The sequence below is a fragment of the Marmota monax genome, unplaced genomic scaffold (assembly GCF_021218885.2).
Source record: "Marmota monax isolate L192 unplaced genomic scaffold, Marmota_monax_Labrador192_F-V1.1 WCK01_AAM20220418_F8-fsc00018, whole genome shotgun sequence".
Taxonomy (NCBI): domain Eukaryota; kingdom Metazoa; phylum Chordata; class Mammalia; order Rodentia; family Sciuridae; genus Marmota; species Marmota monax.
The window spans coordinates 17756432-17774082 of record NW_026692201.1 but is presented as its reverse complement, the minus strand read 5'-3'; the positions used below and the strand labels follow the sequence as shown (position 1 = coordinate 17774082).

Here is a 17651-nt window from a genome sequence, read left to right as displayed (position 1 = left end):
GATAAATTCCAGCTGATAAAACAGAGATGGAGATGGAGAAAAAAGAGAATTGCCTGTGATTTTAGACAGATACAAACAGAGCCAAACTCATCGGGCCCCTCACTGGTGCCATTTTCTGTGTCTTAAGGATGAAACCAATTTTTTTTTTCACTTTAATGTCCATCTGTGCAGTGTGCTTAAGTGCAAGTGCTCCCAGGAGTTCAATTCAGTGGTTCTCAGCTTTTACAAGGCACTGTGGTGGTGAGATGCACAGAAGACCTAAAAGTCATGGCTCTGATCTCAAGAAGATTATGCACTGGATTACAATTTTATTTTATGCATTTATGCATTATTTATGGTAAGTTCTGTTTATGCTGCTCTGAGCTCACTATCTCAGGGTCAGTATGGGGGAATACGGAAAACAGCAAGAGTGTCCATGATAACTCTTCTGTGTTCCAGCAGAAGAAACTCCTTAGTGAATGTCTTTAGAGATGGAATGAAAGAGGCCAAAATTCATTACTGCAATGGTCAAGGTATTAAAAGAAGAATGATTTTTTAAAGAAATATTTTCATTTTAAAAAGTTCCCTAAACTGTTCCAATATACCACATAATAATGTTGTACCAAGGCTTGCTCTTATCACCGACCTGCACCCAGGGCCTTTTCAACTCTATTTTTCTCCAGTCTCCTCCCATAAACTTCACTGCAGTCAAGCAAAGCTAACTATGCTGTCTCCTTCCTGTGCTTTTTCCCAATCCTTCTTCTACTGAAGAACCAGAAGAGACTTTCCTTTCCTCTAGACTCATCCAAATTCCATATCCTCTGCAGTCCAGCTCAAAGACCAGATTTTTCCTAGAGCCATCTCTGAGTTTTCTAGATATCCCTAGGAACTTCTCTATTATTATTACTGACAATGGTTACAAATAACTCTAGGTGGCTAACACCACTCTCACAATAAGAGCACCAAGTATTTTCTGAGCACCATTCCATCCTCCTATACATGGCCATGCTTCACACATACAAATGTTCTAATTCACCATGGTTTTACTCAGGTTTTTTGACTTTACAATAGTACAAAAGCAATACACATTCCATAGAAACCATACCTTGAATGTTTAATTTTGATCTTTTCCAGTTTAGTGATATTTGCTAAGATATTCTTTCACATTGCTGGGTGGTGACCACGGAGTCATGGCTCCCTATCAGCCATGTGAGCATGAGGAAAATAAGCAATGCTACAATGTACTGTATTCAGCAAATTACATGAAATATTCAGTACTTCATTAAAAACGAACACATAAAATCATGTGTTAGATGACTTTACCCAATTGTGAGTTAATGTAAGCATCCTGAGCAAGTTTTCAATAGGCTGAACTATGATGTTGTTAGGTTAGGTGTATCCAATGCATTTTCAACTTGGAACATTTTCAACTTCTGATGAGTTTATCAGGGACGTAACTCCATCGTAAGGCAATAAGTGTCTGTATCATATTACTCAATATTCTTAACGATCCTAAGGTAGGTAGATACCATTATTATCTCCATTTTTTTTTCAGAAGAGGAAACTGAGGTGCATAGAAACTCAGTGACTTTCCAATAATATCTAGTAAGTGATAGACAATTATTGTCATTATGATCCATTTAGAATTTAATAAAGAAGTGATTGTGTCTCTTGAGTCAATATTTATTGAGCAGTTATTCAATTATCTTAAATTAGGATTTGAGTAAGTGGTTTGAATAAATTTAAAATTGAGGTTTCAAGTGCAAAATGTATGCTTCTGCTAATCCTGAGAAATCTGAATTGAAGCAAAGAGAAGCTTATAGACCACCTACAAATGAAGAAAGATGAGTGGTATCCCAGAAAGACTACTGGACAACCAGTGGTTGTTGAAAACCCAAGTTTAGTTCCCAGACCAAACCCTTACGGGCCTGCTGTTCTAGAGATCATTTCACTCTCAGAAGTCTCGGTTTTCCAATTTCAAGCAAAAGAAGAGCAGAGAACATGTGTACTTGCAAATGCTATAAAAAGAATGAATGACAAAAGCAATGTTTACAAAAACTCTCTTGGTTTCACACAAAGCACTGTTCATTTTTATAAAGTTTTTAAATAGAACCATGAAATCCAAGAGGTAGGTGGGATATTGTCCAGTTCTACTCATTTTTTATAGATGAAGAGATTCCAGCTTCACAGTACGGTCAAGGTCACAACTTGACAGTGACAAATCTGTGCTTCTTAATTCTCAGTTAAGGGCTTTGATTGCAGGTCGTCATGACCCCTAAGCACCACTAACTTCCCAGGAGGTTGCATACACATCTGCTGATATTTTGGCTAAATGCTTATAAACTTTTCATTTGTGTCTTTTTACAGTAACACTTTTCATTGACTTTTCTGGCCCCTCATGAAAAGACATTAAATAAGTAAACATTTAGAAAGGAAAAGTGACAAAGCAAGTCAACCTTTCCAGCTTTGGTCCTTTTGTCTGTAAAATGAAGTCACTGATCCAAGATCACTAAGTCAGACAAAACTTGGTTGATGATAAACATGCTTTTGGTCTTCCATGGGAAGCGGGAAAGGCCCATGTGGTGTAGGAGAAAAACAAAAAGGCCGTATAAGTTCTGGGAGATAACAATGTAGAGGAGCAGAGAATAAACAAGGTGGTTGGGTAGGGGCAAGTGGCTGCTGGACATGGAAGAAGGGAATTATGAGACACAGGGTCTCTCAGAATTCAGAAGGTAGAGAATGAGAAAGGGAGGTCTGCGGAAGATGGAATGGGTTAGAGAAAAACAGGGCTGTGAGGAGTAGTGGTGGCAGCCAGGGATGCTTCTTGTGAAATTCATAGTGGTAGACAGTGGGACAAACAGCACCCCAAGCACAGCAGGATAGAACCAGTCTTGTGCACTACCACCTGAAAGGAGGTGGGAGACAGAGCAGTGTCTCTGAGCATGGAGATCAGGAGCGCATGTGGTTTTATCAACTCACACTGATTAGTGAAACCTTCTGGTGACTCAAACAGAGCTGAATTTTAATCAGATTTTATAGTTAGTGTCTATGCACTTCTGCATTAAAAATGTTCATTCCATGCTTGAGAAAGAAGACCACATGACGAAATTAAATATCAAGGACTAACGAAATGTGGTTTTGTTTTGGTAGAGATGACCTTTCTGTTTCTCTGACTCTATTTTTCCTAATAAAATGTTTGATTTATATGGTTTGGAGACATAAAAAAACAAACACTGTGGACTCTGTCCAAAGAATAAAGTACTAAATGACAGTGTACTAAGAGAAATCTACCAGTTGCAAAATACTGTGGCTTTTATCATTTATACGTAAGTAACAACATATTGGAGCACAGGAGAAGAGGATGTAATGAGGATTTTTTATAAGCACATCTTAATAAAACCTGGGAAGACTTGGGTGATAAATATACCAAGTCTAGAAACTTGCAGCAATGATTTGGAGACTCACATTCTTCAAGATACTTCTTGCATTTGCAGATCATGTTCAGAGCATGCTATTCTAATATTTTTCTGCTAATTTAAAGTGAAGGCCATTACAAAAAAACAGAACTGAGAAGGCATTCTATTGTCAATGAAGATTGTCACTCTTCATTGTATGGAATATTAGTTCATGTTATTGAAGATTTGTATGCACCTGAAATTATATTGACACTGATGAAAGACATTCAAACATGTTATCTTGAGCCAATAAAAAAATTTTATTGTACATTTCTTTAAATATTAAAACAGGTTTGAAATTAATAAATTTGCAATGGACAAAATTCAAGTAAACGTGAAAAGCTTTTGCCAATTACTTTTCTAGAATAGCTACTTAATTATTTTCTTATGAAGAAAAATAAAACCCTTTAAACTATGATGAATGGAATTCTCTAAATAAAAAGAATAGCAAGAGGCTATTATAGAAAACTTTTTCAAAATACTCTCATAGGACTATAATATTATTGATAAAGAAGAGATTCTACTGGGATGGCTATTTTTCTTAAGTTTGTCTCAAGCATGAACATTTTTAATAGACTCTGAGAATTGTAAATGCATTATTAATACTATGAAAGTTGTGAATAAACTTATTACTAACACAAGTACTGTCTTTGACTTAACAATGATTTGACTTATGATTTTTTTTACTTTGCAATGATGCTGTTTCTCATTTTCAGTATTGTATTCAATAAATTATATGAAATATTGAATATTTCATTATAGATTAGGCTTTGTTTTAAATGATGTTGCCCAAATGAACACTAATGTGTCTGAGTATGTTTATGGGAGGCTGGGCTAAGCCATGATGTTTAGTAAGTTTGGTGTATAAAATCATTTTCAAATGACAGTATTTCAGTTTCTGATAAGTTTATTTGGGATGTAACTCCATCACAAGTTGAGAAGCACCTGTATTACTATAATAAAATAACAAAGAAGCAGATTCCTCATAGAGTCAAAAACACTTGACAGAATTTTCCTACTTAGGATGAGCAGTGAAGAGAGGCTTCCCAGTACAACATCCTATTTTTCTATTAATTCTTCACAAAAAGTGGATAACTTGAAAATGTATTATTGTAGTTAGAAAACATTGAGAACCATTGTAAAATCCATTTAGTAGCATCATAGTCCTTCCAACTCATTGTAATAGGTAGAATTCCTCATGAACAGATAGCCTGCTAGGATTTGAAGCAGGGACGTATTTGAGGACTTTGTGATGAAAAAAATCTGGGGCAAACATTCAATTTTAATGTGTCTATCAATCTTTGTTGCAGCACTAAGGAAAAAAATTCTTTTAAGAACTTCCTTTTAGGAGGTGATGAGGTCACTAAGTCTGTTGTAGTAATCAGCTTACACAATTCTTATAAAAAATCTTCTTTCTGCACTATTGCACTGGAGATTCTCCAACTCTGGCTAGTGCTGAAGATGGAGGTGAACACTCATGATAGAAGCACAAATCTCAGTACAGAATGCTGCAAGGATACCAGCCAACCAGAGACACACAAGAGGAGATAAGCAAATGAAAGCAAAAAGAACATTGACTGTTCCAGCTCTCATATCCTCACTTCATTTCTAGGAGATCTAGGCACATTTCTGAGAACTGCTTCCTGGACTGAACTTTGGAGTGAATCCAAAGTTTCCAATCTCTTTTTCTAATTCTATCATTTCATATGGCCTATGTAGTTAGTTCAACTATACAGTGTCTTTGTCTTGTCACTGCAACAAGTAATTAAATGGAGAAAAAGCTAGAGAATGATAGAAATCTTAATTGTACTGTGCATTTGCTGCCATGTTAGCATCAATCAATAGTCATGAAAATTACTTTGTGTCATGGATATCAGAAAACAGTGAGGTCAAGGGCGAGGGTTACCAGGGTGGGAGTCCACTCAGGCTGCCTGTAGCTGAATGTATATGACTTTTGAGTCTTTTCCAACAGGCATCTTCCTTCATGTGAGTGTAGACCATGAGATCCAAAGCTTGGTTTCTTATAGCCCTCTGTCTCTCGGTGTCTCATATTTCTCTATTGAATGAGGCCTATCCTATATTTAAAAATATGGAACAGTTCATTGTCTGGTAGAAGGAGCTCAGTGCAGCAGTGGTCAAGAGCAGGGGCTTCTGGGAGTGGGGAAGAAAGTGAAAGGTGGGAAGAGAAAAAAGCAGGGAATGAAAGAGAGCCAGAGATACACCAAGAACTGTACCCTTTATTTGTTGCAGAATGATTGTCCTCAGAAGTAGTAAAAATTTCATTTGCTAACTCGACTTGATGCTCTTACTAAATCATAAAACTGGGGAAATAAAAAATATAAATTTTCAGAAGCATATTCACCATAGAATCCCCTCTCTGGACCTGCCATCTAATTCTACAGTCAAATAGCTCCCTCAAAAGGTCTTCAACTAAACTGAGATTGTTCTTTGGAGAAAAATGAATTTATAATGAATATCAATGTTAAGATAGACGAACATTTGTGGGACATGGTGGCACATGCCTGTATTTCCTGCAATTTGGGAGGCTGAGACAGAAGATCACAAATTCAAGGCCAATCTAAGCAAATTAGTAAGATCTTGTCCAAAAATAAAACATAAAGACTGTGGATGTAGCTCAGTGGTAATATGATCCTGGGTTCAATCCCCAGTACCACACACACAAAAAAATTATTGAAATGCATTAATTTTTCTTTTATATATTTTAATTCAGCCATAAATGTTAATTCAACAAGCATTTGTTGAATAGCTATTATACACACAGTCTCTGCTAAAGCACTTGGAAGAAGCAAATAAAAAGAGGTCTTTTTATTTGGTCTTTCACTATTACATAACATAATGGATAAACTGATCATGTTTACATGATCACAGCTTTGCATTACTAGAAATGTGTCCTTGCATGCAGCTGAACTTCTCTATGCTTCTGTTTCCCTATATGTAATATGGCAGATAGTCCCTATTTTTCTGGTCATAGGAATAATTAAATGAAACAAGTATAATTCCACATAGTAAAAATAAATATTAGACTTACTGTTGTGATTTTTATTTAATACACATTAAAATACAGAATTTGTAATCTAACATACATACATAAACACATTCTGGTAGATGAATGCTCTTGGATGACTGAATAAATAAATGTAAGATTCCCAGTGTTATGATGTGGGTTCTAATATTACACTACATATTAACTTTGAATATTTTTTTATTTTTAATCTAAAAAAAATAAATATATTTTTTAGCTGTAGATGGACATAATACCTTTATTTTATTTATTTTTATGTAGTGCATTAAATTGAACCATAATAAGACAGGGACTGTCTATGTACATTTAACCTGAGAATTTCCAAAACTGAAAGTCTGATGTTACCCCGAAATGTTTTAAAACATTAGTCATGGAACAAAGGACAAAATATAACTGACAAATTTTATATCTACTTCAAAGAGAGAGTATCTATGCTTTGAGGTCTTTTTTTTTTTAAAGAGAGAGAGAGAGAGAGAGAGAGAGAGAGAGATACAGAGAGAGAGTTTTTTAATATTTATTTTTTAGTTTTCGGCCGACACAACATCTTTGTTTGTATGTGGTGCTGCGTTGCACGCATGCCAGGCGAGCGCGCTACCGCTTGAGCCACATCCCCAGCCCCCTTGAGGTCTTCTTGCCAAATAAGATCACTGAATTGGTGACTATGTGGCCTGTGACATAACTGAACTTCTGAACAAACTGAATGATTAGCAATTAAGAGAAATACTGCTGGTTTCAGTGATGTGCTGTAAAAATCTGAAGCTCAGAGTATTTGTTTATGTGAAACAATCTAAGTTAAAATGCAATCTTAAATCAAACCTTAGGGGAAGGAAAAAGGCAGTTCATGTTCCTGTACACCTATTAAGTGCTAGAAATTTTAATGTATCTTTCCAGTTGATTTTCACAGATGCCTTATAAAATAAGTAGCACTATCTCCATTTTGAAGAAATTAAATAATTTGCCCACAATCACATAGCTGAAAAATAATAGGTCAGGATTGGTATTCCAATGCTATTTCTCAAATGAAAGAGAATTATTTGCCAAGGAAAACAGTGATATGGAATTGATTTAGTCTGAAGGATGGAAGACAGAACTTCCCAGATCCATCCATGTAAAGAGGCTTTAAAAAAGTTCAGTTTGTATTTGAGTTCATGCCATTAAAATTTTTTTTTTCCTGTAAAGTTGGAATCAACATTTTTCTATCCATATTCTGAGAGACAGACTTGTTTGCTGGAATGGTGACATTTTAGAGCATACACCATGAGTAGCCATTCTGTGTTGAATACGCTATTTTTTCCTGTTGGTTTAATCTCAGTTTTGTAACATAGGTATGATCATTTTGTAGTTAGAATGGCATATCTGAATCTCAATCTTCAATTGCTTAATTATAGACTCTAAGATCTTATTCAGTTCTCCTCATTTATTTTTCAATTTGGGTGATATACAAGACATGAAGTAGACCTCATCAGCTTCTATAAGAGGTAGCACCCATGAGCTTCTTTATCGTGATGTTCCTAGGACGGCAGCTCTGCATGAAATACCCATTGACAAGCTGATGAGCTGCAATGGTTCTCAAGATCTTCATTTAATTAATTATTTATTCCATATTTGTTGAACTAAAGTTATTGAGACTTTTGCTGCTGGCTCTGATGGAGGTGTTGCAGATTAACTTCTCATTGAGCACAACTGTGCAAGCTGGGAAAATACTTCGGACACAGACACAACAACAAAAACAGTAACAGTAAGAAGACAATGGTTGAAGGTTATCAAAGAGTAAATGGAATCAGCCAGTACTTGAGGAGGCCATGATTCTGGAGTGAAGCAAACCCATTGAAAGGGATGCCCTATATTTTTCTTTCTTATTTTCTTTTTGTGTTTTAAAAAATATTCCATAAGGGAATTTTCCAATTCAGTGAGATGCCAAGAGGCTAAACAGAAAGTTGCAGCTTGGGACTTGCAGCAATCTACCTAGGTTGGGGATTTAAGTTCACCAAATTTCACCAAGGCAACCAGGACTTGAGAGGTGAACATTAAAAATAAATAAATAAATAAAAGTGGGGGAACTAAAAAGTCATTTTCCATTTCTGAGACTGCCTGCTTGAAGTGAGACACTAGAAGTCAACACAGAAAGTAGCTGCTCAGAAGCTAAAAGAACTCAGTGAACAATTCAAGAGTCCCCTAGGGCTGAGAAAGGAAGAAATGGAGCTCAGAGGTTGCCAAGGAGGAGGAGCTTCCAGAAAATGCTATAGCATTCAGCTGAGTCACTGGGTTCTCTGAACAAACTTCCATTTTGTCCCAAGAAAGGAACCAAACTGTAACTAGATGAGCCTTCACAAAGCCTGAAATCTCACGGATAAGGGTGATCTACTCATTTTCCAAAAGAAAACTAAAATCTATCTAGAGGAAGAAATATGAACTTACTTTTATCCAGAGGTTGTAGACTGACTGCCAGTGGTGGGAATTTACCTTGCAAAAGCTTCTGTTGGCTCAAACATGGTTTGTTTTTTCCATTTTCATTCCAATGTTTTCAGGGGAGTCTGAACTCCCCAGTTCTTCGACAGTCCCTACCAATCTCTATGGTCTCCCCACCATCCCATTTCAGCCAAAAAATTACTTGCTTGAATCTGAAGTCCTTGGCTATATATTGAAAAGCTGACAAATGACATGCAATAGCTCTATGTGGTAAACCAAGATTACTTATGGTGATAGTCACAGAGGAGTTATAGGATCATCTTGAAGAGAACACTTCTGAGTGGACAAGATCATTCAGGGCCAGAACCAATGGCATCAGAGAACATTCAAAGACTAATATCTTTGGTCTCTCATTTGTCTTTATGTGGCTCTCAAGACAAACTTAATTTTCTTCATTTATTCATTATGTTTCGCATGTTTTAAAATTATATGTTTTACAAATTTTATTTATCTACATACATTTTTATACTATCCTTAGAACAGAGTTTAGGGCCAAAATCAACACCTCTGTTTGGAAAATAGATGTCAAGTTGCTTAGTAAAATTAGGGTTGCCTGGCACTTGGTTGCATGCTCATTGTACTGAACCTGACAGCCCAATATTAAAGAATGTTACTGTAAAACATACATACGAAAAATATACTGTTGGCCTGGCATGGTGCTGCAAGCCTGTAATGTTGAGGCAGGAGAATCATAAATTCAAGTCCAGCCTAGGCAATGCAGTGAGACCTTGTCTCACAACAAAAATTTAAAAGGACTGGGATTTATCTCAGTGGAAGAGCTACATCAGTAGTAGAGCTAGGTTCAGTCCTCAGTACCATCCCTCAAAAAAAAAAAAAAAAAAAGTGCTCTCCCTACCCAAATATTTGAATAACACAAGAAATAAGAATATGATTTTAGATCCTAGAAAAAAAAATCATAAACTAACACTAAGGCAAGAAATCTGAACGACCAGGTTAAAAACCAGTTTTATATGATACTGTTTGCTTTGTTCTCCCAAAATGATTTTGAAGAGGAGGTATGTGTCTTGCTTACTCTCAGTCTTATAAGCTTGCCATTTCAAGTACCAGAGTGTGCTAGATCTTCTTGCAGGTGAAGTAAAGGTGACAGAACCTAGCGATGGCATGTTACAGGGTTATGATGCAAAAAGTGAGGTCACAGAGGGAGGACAGTGACATGGAAAACAAAAACAACACAAGGAAATAAATTAAAAGATATTTGGCATTAGGACAGGAGAAGTGGGGAACTTGTTTGGAAGAACGGAGTGAGACATCAGAAGGTAAAGTCTGGTCAAGCCCTGCATTACTGAAACTGCATCAGTGAAAGCTGTTTACTGGAAGATCAGATCCTGACACTGATCTCTGGAGAAGCCAGCTCAAACAAAAGTGAAAATCCTGCAGTCTGACTGAAGAGTTTTGCCAGGCCAATCCATAGGCTAATGAGGAGGCAATCTGAGACATGTTATTCACTGTCAAAGGGAATCAGAAGTTTACTGCAAACAAAGACAATGACTTTTCACCAGCCCCAATGCTACTGAACACTGGACAGTATGGTATGAGCTGATCAAGAAAATTTAAATATACCCCCTCATCTCAGCTTCTGTATATTTATTTGTAAAGTTACGGAAATGTTCAAGGGTGTTTTGAAGAGCACATGAAGCAATCATTAGGCTTTCTGAATCTCACTCTACAAAACAAATGCAGTGATTTTTTTCCACTGAACTTGACATAGCTCTGGGACAAATCAATGACAGAGTTCCAACCTCCCCTGGCTTCTACATGTTTATTCCAGGGTTTTCTGGGGAGACTGCATTTCCACTCTTCATGAATAGTTCATGCACTGGTCTCCAGTGGAAACAAAGTGACATTTCCTATTACTGCTGGCTGTTGGAAAGCAATTGCAAAGGGAGTGCCTTGAAACAATTAGTCCTCTGTAACTGATTATTTAACAATGTGTGTTTCCCAAGAGCTGTTTATCCTCAAAAGGCAGCAGCCAAGACTAAATATGTACTGTATCTAAGCAGACACCTGCACGAAGCTCCTCTGGACACTACATGGAAATTCTCACTGAGAAAAATTAAAGATGGATTATTAATTTTCTTCTACATTCCATTTGAGATGAAATCTGTACTTTTTCATGAGAAAATAAATACATCCCATTTCTTAAATCTCAAGGGCTATTTTCATTAGGGAAAAGCTCTTAATAAAAGATGGCTTTAATTTTAAAAATGAACGTCAACATATACCACAATATATAGATGAAAAGCAAGGAAAGGGGGGATGAAAGAAGGAAGAAAGGGGAAAGAGGAGGAAAGAAAGGAGAAAGGGAAGTGGTGTGGAGGAGAGAAAGAGTAAACATAATTTTTATACATAAGACAAATATTTTAAGAACTCAAGACACTCTAGTGGCCACCAAAGAACAATTTTTTTTTTAAAAAAAAATGGATAAAAACATTCCCACCTTTGAGTCACTTATTTCCCAGGTACTTAGCAGTTTAAGACATGGGGCTAAGAATGAAAATGATTTTAACCAACTGATCTTTATGTCTGAATATGGTCTCTATATTTTTAGCTACAAAGTCCATGTTGCAACTCCCTTCTCTGAAATAGGAAATGATTCAAAAACTGCCAGGGAACATCTCGACGCCAGATGCTTGTATAATGAACATGTATAAGTCAGTTACAGAGAGACCGTCAAACAGGACCCTAGAGATGCTGAGAAGTCTCATAACTGACATACAGAGAGGTGTCGCATATAGATAGTACATAAAATTCTGCTCCCTTGCCAGCTTATGCATTCCAGGAAGAATACATTTCAATATTCGGAAGGCTTCTTCTGTGTGTATGAACCTTCTTAGAAAGTGTATTTTCCAGTATGTCCAAGTAGCTCATACCTGTTACTGCGGGCTACCCTCATTACTTACATGTGATTCTCTACATGTGACAAAACTGTCAGTCAGTGAGAAACCCCTAGAAGAAAACCTGAAATAAATGTTGTATGTTGGACTGAATTTGAGTGGTCCAGGTTAAACACAGAATGATACTTGAGGACATAATTATAACTAAGAATGGTATGCAAGATATTAACGACTGTGGCATGTTCATTGTCTGATTGGAATGATCTCAGGTTTAGTGTGGAGAAGCAAGCATCTTGAAGATTCCCAGGCTGGCCATGTGTTAGCCTTTCAGTTTGTTGGCGGTCTGGGGATGATTCTAACTTAAATGACTGGAAGTGTGCATACATGTGGGTGGCGGGTATGGATAATAGCTGTTTCAGTATTTTATAATTGAGATGGCTCTACCTGGGCCTGCTAACTGAGTATCAGCCTGGTGATTATTTCTATTCATTGTTTACAAGTTTGGATATGTATTGGCTTTATCAATTTAAACAACTCGGGAGACAACAAGGGGACCTAAATAAGTAATAAAAAGGTCTATGTAAATGAAGGGTAAATTTTAAAAGGTTTGGGTAACTAAGTTGGTTATATATAAATCACATAAACAGTTACAACTAGTTAAGGTTTTTCCTTAATGTCAAATATTAATGTACTGATATAAACTAAAGTTTGATCTATATGTTAAAATGATAAGGGTTTCTTAAAATATCAATTTACTTTTTACATTGTGTCTGTTAAGTTTTATTCTCTAGAGTAACTAGTCTTAAAGAAATTGATGTTTTTACAACTCTGGTTTAAACAGCAACTGTTACTTTAGAGTATTGTACTATATTACAGAGTCTAGATTTTTTCATTAAAGGCTAGACATGATTAACATAAAAACATCAATGTAACTGTGGTACTATTACTCTTCTTTACATATTAAATGTGTTCTTATCTTTCAGATATACAAGTTTTGAAAGTAAAAGATTTAAAGGAACATTTTATCAGCTGGTGTTCTCCAAACTAAAATTGTCTGTAATGGTAATGTTAGACTTATGAAGATGGAAAATTTTATTGGAGATTTATTTATTTCATTTGGTGTTTTGTAACCAAACCTTATATTTGTTTTACACTGGGATGTAAAAATTTAAAGGTATTTTTAAAAGATAATGAAAACCTGATCTATTTAAAGGTTAATAATGTAAAACATAAAAAATATTTTGCCACTTTTCCACGCAAAAGTTATTAGCCTTTCTTTGATTCATGTTTTAGATGTAATGTCACATTATGTTAGCTAACATTCATATAAACTCAGGAAATAATATATGTAAACCTTATAAAACAATATCTAAAAGAGAGAGACAAAGATTAGCTTCAGAACCAGAACACTTTACTTAAGATTTGTGAAGAGCCCCACCTTATCTGAGATAAGGCTCTGCCTCCCATTTTATTAAATGTTAAAATGGCTCCAAATTAAGCCAGATTTCAGTTCATTTAAAGTTGTATTCAAAAGATTGATTTTGTTGTAAAGATTATTGTGATCTCAAACAGGGGATATAATGTATAATTCAGCCAAGGCTCAAGATTATACACAAACTAAATATATTTTTACTTTTGTTTATTTGATTTTTAATTTTCCTTGTAGACTTTACTGCTGTTAATGCATAACAACCTAAGTTAATTTGAGATATTAAGCCATTATCTATAGACAGATAATAATTAAAAGGGATGAAAATAACTATAAAGTTATAAATATCAATGTTAAAACCCAGTACTCTTACTTTAACTGGTAAGACTGGCTTGCTAGATGTTTAAGACCAAGACTTAAGGATTAAGATTAAAATAAAGGAACCAAGAAAATCAGTATTTCGGTCTTGCCCTCTGAGTCAGCTTGAATCCAGAGAAAAGGGGAAGAGCTTTGCAACTCTGGGCCACATAACCTCTGGATTAATGAGAGGGAGATTAAAGAGACACTGGAAAATGAAAAGCCAATCAGTGCGAATGCTGCAAAAAAGGAGGGTCATTGAAAAGGGAAGACACCCTTAATGCTTTCAAGGGAAGCCACACGGTCAGCAAGATCTCAACCCATCCTAGCGCAGATGGCACTATTGGAACTGAAAGGCTGCTCACAAGTTCCCCAAGAGTGTCCCTTAAGGGGAACTCAGCTGACTCTTATCAATAGATAGGAGCAAGGTCAGTTTGACCAGCTTGATCTTAAAAACCTAACAAAAACAGTTAAAACCAAAACACAATAATTCCTGGGCATTTAAAAAAGGAAACAGTAATTATTTTAATGTAACTTAAGATGTACATTTGTGTTAGCCCCAAGAATAAGTAAAACTGGAGACTATAAAAGAAAGAGAATTGTAGGGCAGGAATGACTATCAAGAAAAACTGCCAGAGTCAGAAATTTTTAGTCCACCTAAGGCCTACAGATCTTCTTAGCCCACTACACAGGAGGCTTAATCAATGTTTGCTAGTATAATTATCTAGCCCTAAGTAACAAAGTTAAAGGGATCTCTATTGAACATAGACGTCATGCCAATAAAAAGATATTTTACAAAAATCAAATTATATTAAGTAATTAAATATCGTGTTTACATTCCTGATAACTCTGATAATGTTAAAGATTTACGTTCCCAAAAAAGGGCCTTATGAGGCTTTGTTAGACCTTTGTCATGGGGACAAATTCTCAGCTTTTTCATTTTTAGTAAACAATTATTGATTTCTGTCATCTTCATGGTATTCATTGTCAAGTTCCAGATACTACAACTGCTATTTCGTATTAATCTTATTTCAGTATCCATGTCTTTTTGTTTCTCTCATAGAAGCACCCACACCCGGGTGAATTTACAACCTGTTCTCCCTGAACAAGATTTTTACCATGGACCCCTCGAAAAAGGGACTTCAAACTGCTTGCCCCACTGCATGTTGCCCCCTCTGAGCTTTAAGCAGCAAAAGTGGTCATCGCCCTTTTCCTTACAGCAGTAAGAGGTTCTTAACATTAGAGGGGAAAATTACAGTCAGTATAAATAAATAATTGGGTTAAATCCCCAAATGGTGGCCGTCTGGGTCCAAAAAAAAATGTTAGTCATGTTTTTTCTCTTGCTTGGACTATGTTATAAGGCCCAAGCTGCTAAAACAACATATTTCACCAGTCAAGTTAATGTATATGCTTGGCCATTACAATCCCTCACCTAATTTAAAAGATAAATCAAAGGTTTTATTGTTTCCAGAAAAGGGGGGAATGTTATGGGCCAGGCTATATGGGCAATGACCAAAGAGACTCCATTTTGCCCTGAGACTCCACGTAATGTAGAAAATGGTTCTCCCTAAAGCCCCCTATCAACAGTTGGTTAGCACAGCATGTTTGGCAGCACAAAATGGCAATTCTTGTACAATGTAAAAGTGCTCTCTCTTTGGTTCCCATTTTTCCCAGACAATGTACCCTGTCAGAGATTGATTGTGTAGATGTTAGTAACCATTCTTTAACTTGTACACAACTAGGGATGTTTTGGTCCACTCCCTTTTCTGTTTATGATTTTAGATCTCATGGCGTTTGTTTATAGTTTTCAATCACAGAAACAGCCACTTAAGTTTTAATATGGTTTTGAACTAATAAAAGGTGTACTTAAACACCAGGAGGGTGTAAATTTGCAACCTACCCCTTGGCCCACCAGCTGGTGTATCTGGACTGTCAACTGGTGAACAAACGTTCTGTCTCCTGCTTTAAGATCGACTCTATGATTCATTGCAATCTTACCTTAACAGTATAAATATAAGCATGATTTCACTTAGAAATGACAAGCTAACTTTTTAGAAAATAAAGGTTCCTGGATTAATGGACCAGGGAATTTAAAACAAAATAACTCCATATGAATTTCTGGCAGACAAGATAGAGACACTGACTGTAAATATATCATAAGTACAGCCAAACTGATGACACAGTGATGAAGTTCCCTGGGAGTTCAACTATAGTAGTCCTTGGCCTTGTCAACACTTGAATCAGTGAACAGCAAACTTGAGAGAGTGTGTACGGTGAACATCTATATTCTTGGCCTGATCCCTCCTGTTGGTAAGAGAAGCCTTTCTTTTGGTGAAAATCCCATTCTGTGAGGCTTTTGTAATTAGACTCTTTTCACTTTTGAAATGTGCTCATGTCCCAGGGCTGGTCAGAGTATTAGATACCATGTGACTGGTTCCTGGATAGAATGTGGCACAAGGTGAGGAGAGTCAGTCCTTCATAGGATTTTCCTGCTGAGGAATAAGTTTTTTCCCTGCTGGGGTTGGAAAGCCAGCAGGAGATGGGTCTGGTGGTGGCCCATCCATAGGTGAGAGGGAGAGTCCTGAAGCTTTTGTAATGTGGGCTAGCTACAGAGTGAGTATGAAACAGTTAATTTAAGTTTCAGAGTTCCTATTTTGAAATGAAATAAAGCACAAGGAAGCTCAAAAATTTGTTTACCTCATTTAAGAACAACATGGGGAAGAAGCAAAAATACAATTATCATGATCATGCTGACATGATATTTAGTAAGAACTAAAATTAGGAAAAGCTTCCCATGGAATCAACATAAAGGATGTTTCCACCTTAATTCTCTGTATTCTTCTGACTTTTTGAAACCCAATAGTTTATTTATATATTCTTGATTATTTTTTTAAAAAATAAACTATATAAAAAAACAAGAAACCAAAACCCAGCTTGTCCTCATTATTTATATATTCTTGATTATTTTTTAAAAAAAATAATGAGGACAAGCTGGGTGAGGTGGTGCACACCTGCAATCCCAGTAATTTGGGAGGCTGAGACAGGAGGATTGCAAGTTCAAGGTCAGCCTCTATAACTTAATTAGACTGTATCTCAAAATAAAATATAAAAAGGGTTAGAACCGTAGCTTAATAGACAAGCATCCCTGGGTTCAATCTTCAGGGCTGCAAAATAAGTAAATAAAAAAAAAAAACCCAATAACATCTTGCATAAAAATTAAGATTAAGTTCTCTGGGAACTTCTTTTTTTTTTTTTTTATATCCAGTTCAAGGAAGATTATTAAGCAATAAACTAATAGTAGATATATTGGAGTATTTGCATTATCATGTTTGCAAAGTATTTCATGTACATTTTCTTAAATGCTCAAATGTATTATAAGTATGATGACTTAACCTTGATCTTTCAGAAAATGATTAATAAATTCCTAAAAACATTGTACATGATCAAGATATTCTTATTTACAATGCATCAAACAGTAAATATAAAAAACAATATTATAAATATATGTATTTTTATCCATCACTCTCAGAAGACATATGATATCATAATATTCTGGATCCAAAGTGAGGCAATAATCTCTGAGCACAATCAAGTAGGCAAGCACAAGAACCATGATGTAATTTTGTGGTCACAGGTTGTTATAGTTTGAACATGAGGTGTCTTCTAAAAGCTCCTGTTAATTCAGGAATATTCAGAGGTAAAATTATTAAATTATGAAAGCTGTGATCTAATCAGTCCATCCTAGTTTGAATGGATGTTACCTAAATGTAGGCAGGTGGGCAGTGGCTGGAGGATATGGGTCACTAGGGGTCTTCCCTGGAAGGGATCATCTTCCATGCAGCCTCCTCCCCCATTCCCACCCCTACCCTCAGCACCTTTCTCTCTTTGCTTTCTGGCCACCTTGAGCAGGACAGTACTCCTCCACCGTGCCCTCCTGCCATGATGTTCTGCCTCACCTCGGGCCCAGAGCTGTGGAATTGGCTGACCATGGATTGAACCCCGGAAACCATGAGCCAAAATAAACTTGTCTTCCTCTAAGTTGTTCTTGTCAGGTATTTTGGTCA

General features: G+C 36.2%; 1 protein-coding gene across 2 annotated transcripts in view; it reads right to left on the bottom strand.

Annotated features, from left to right (window-relative positions):
- Adgrv1 (adhesion G protein-coupled receptor V1) overlaps nucleotides 1-17651 on the bottom strand; it is a 569696-nt gene that overhangs the window by 47629 nt on the left and 504416 nt on the right. The gene's annotated exons all lie outside the window — the stretch shown is intronic.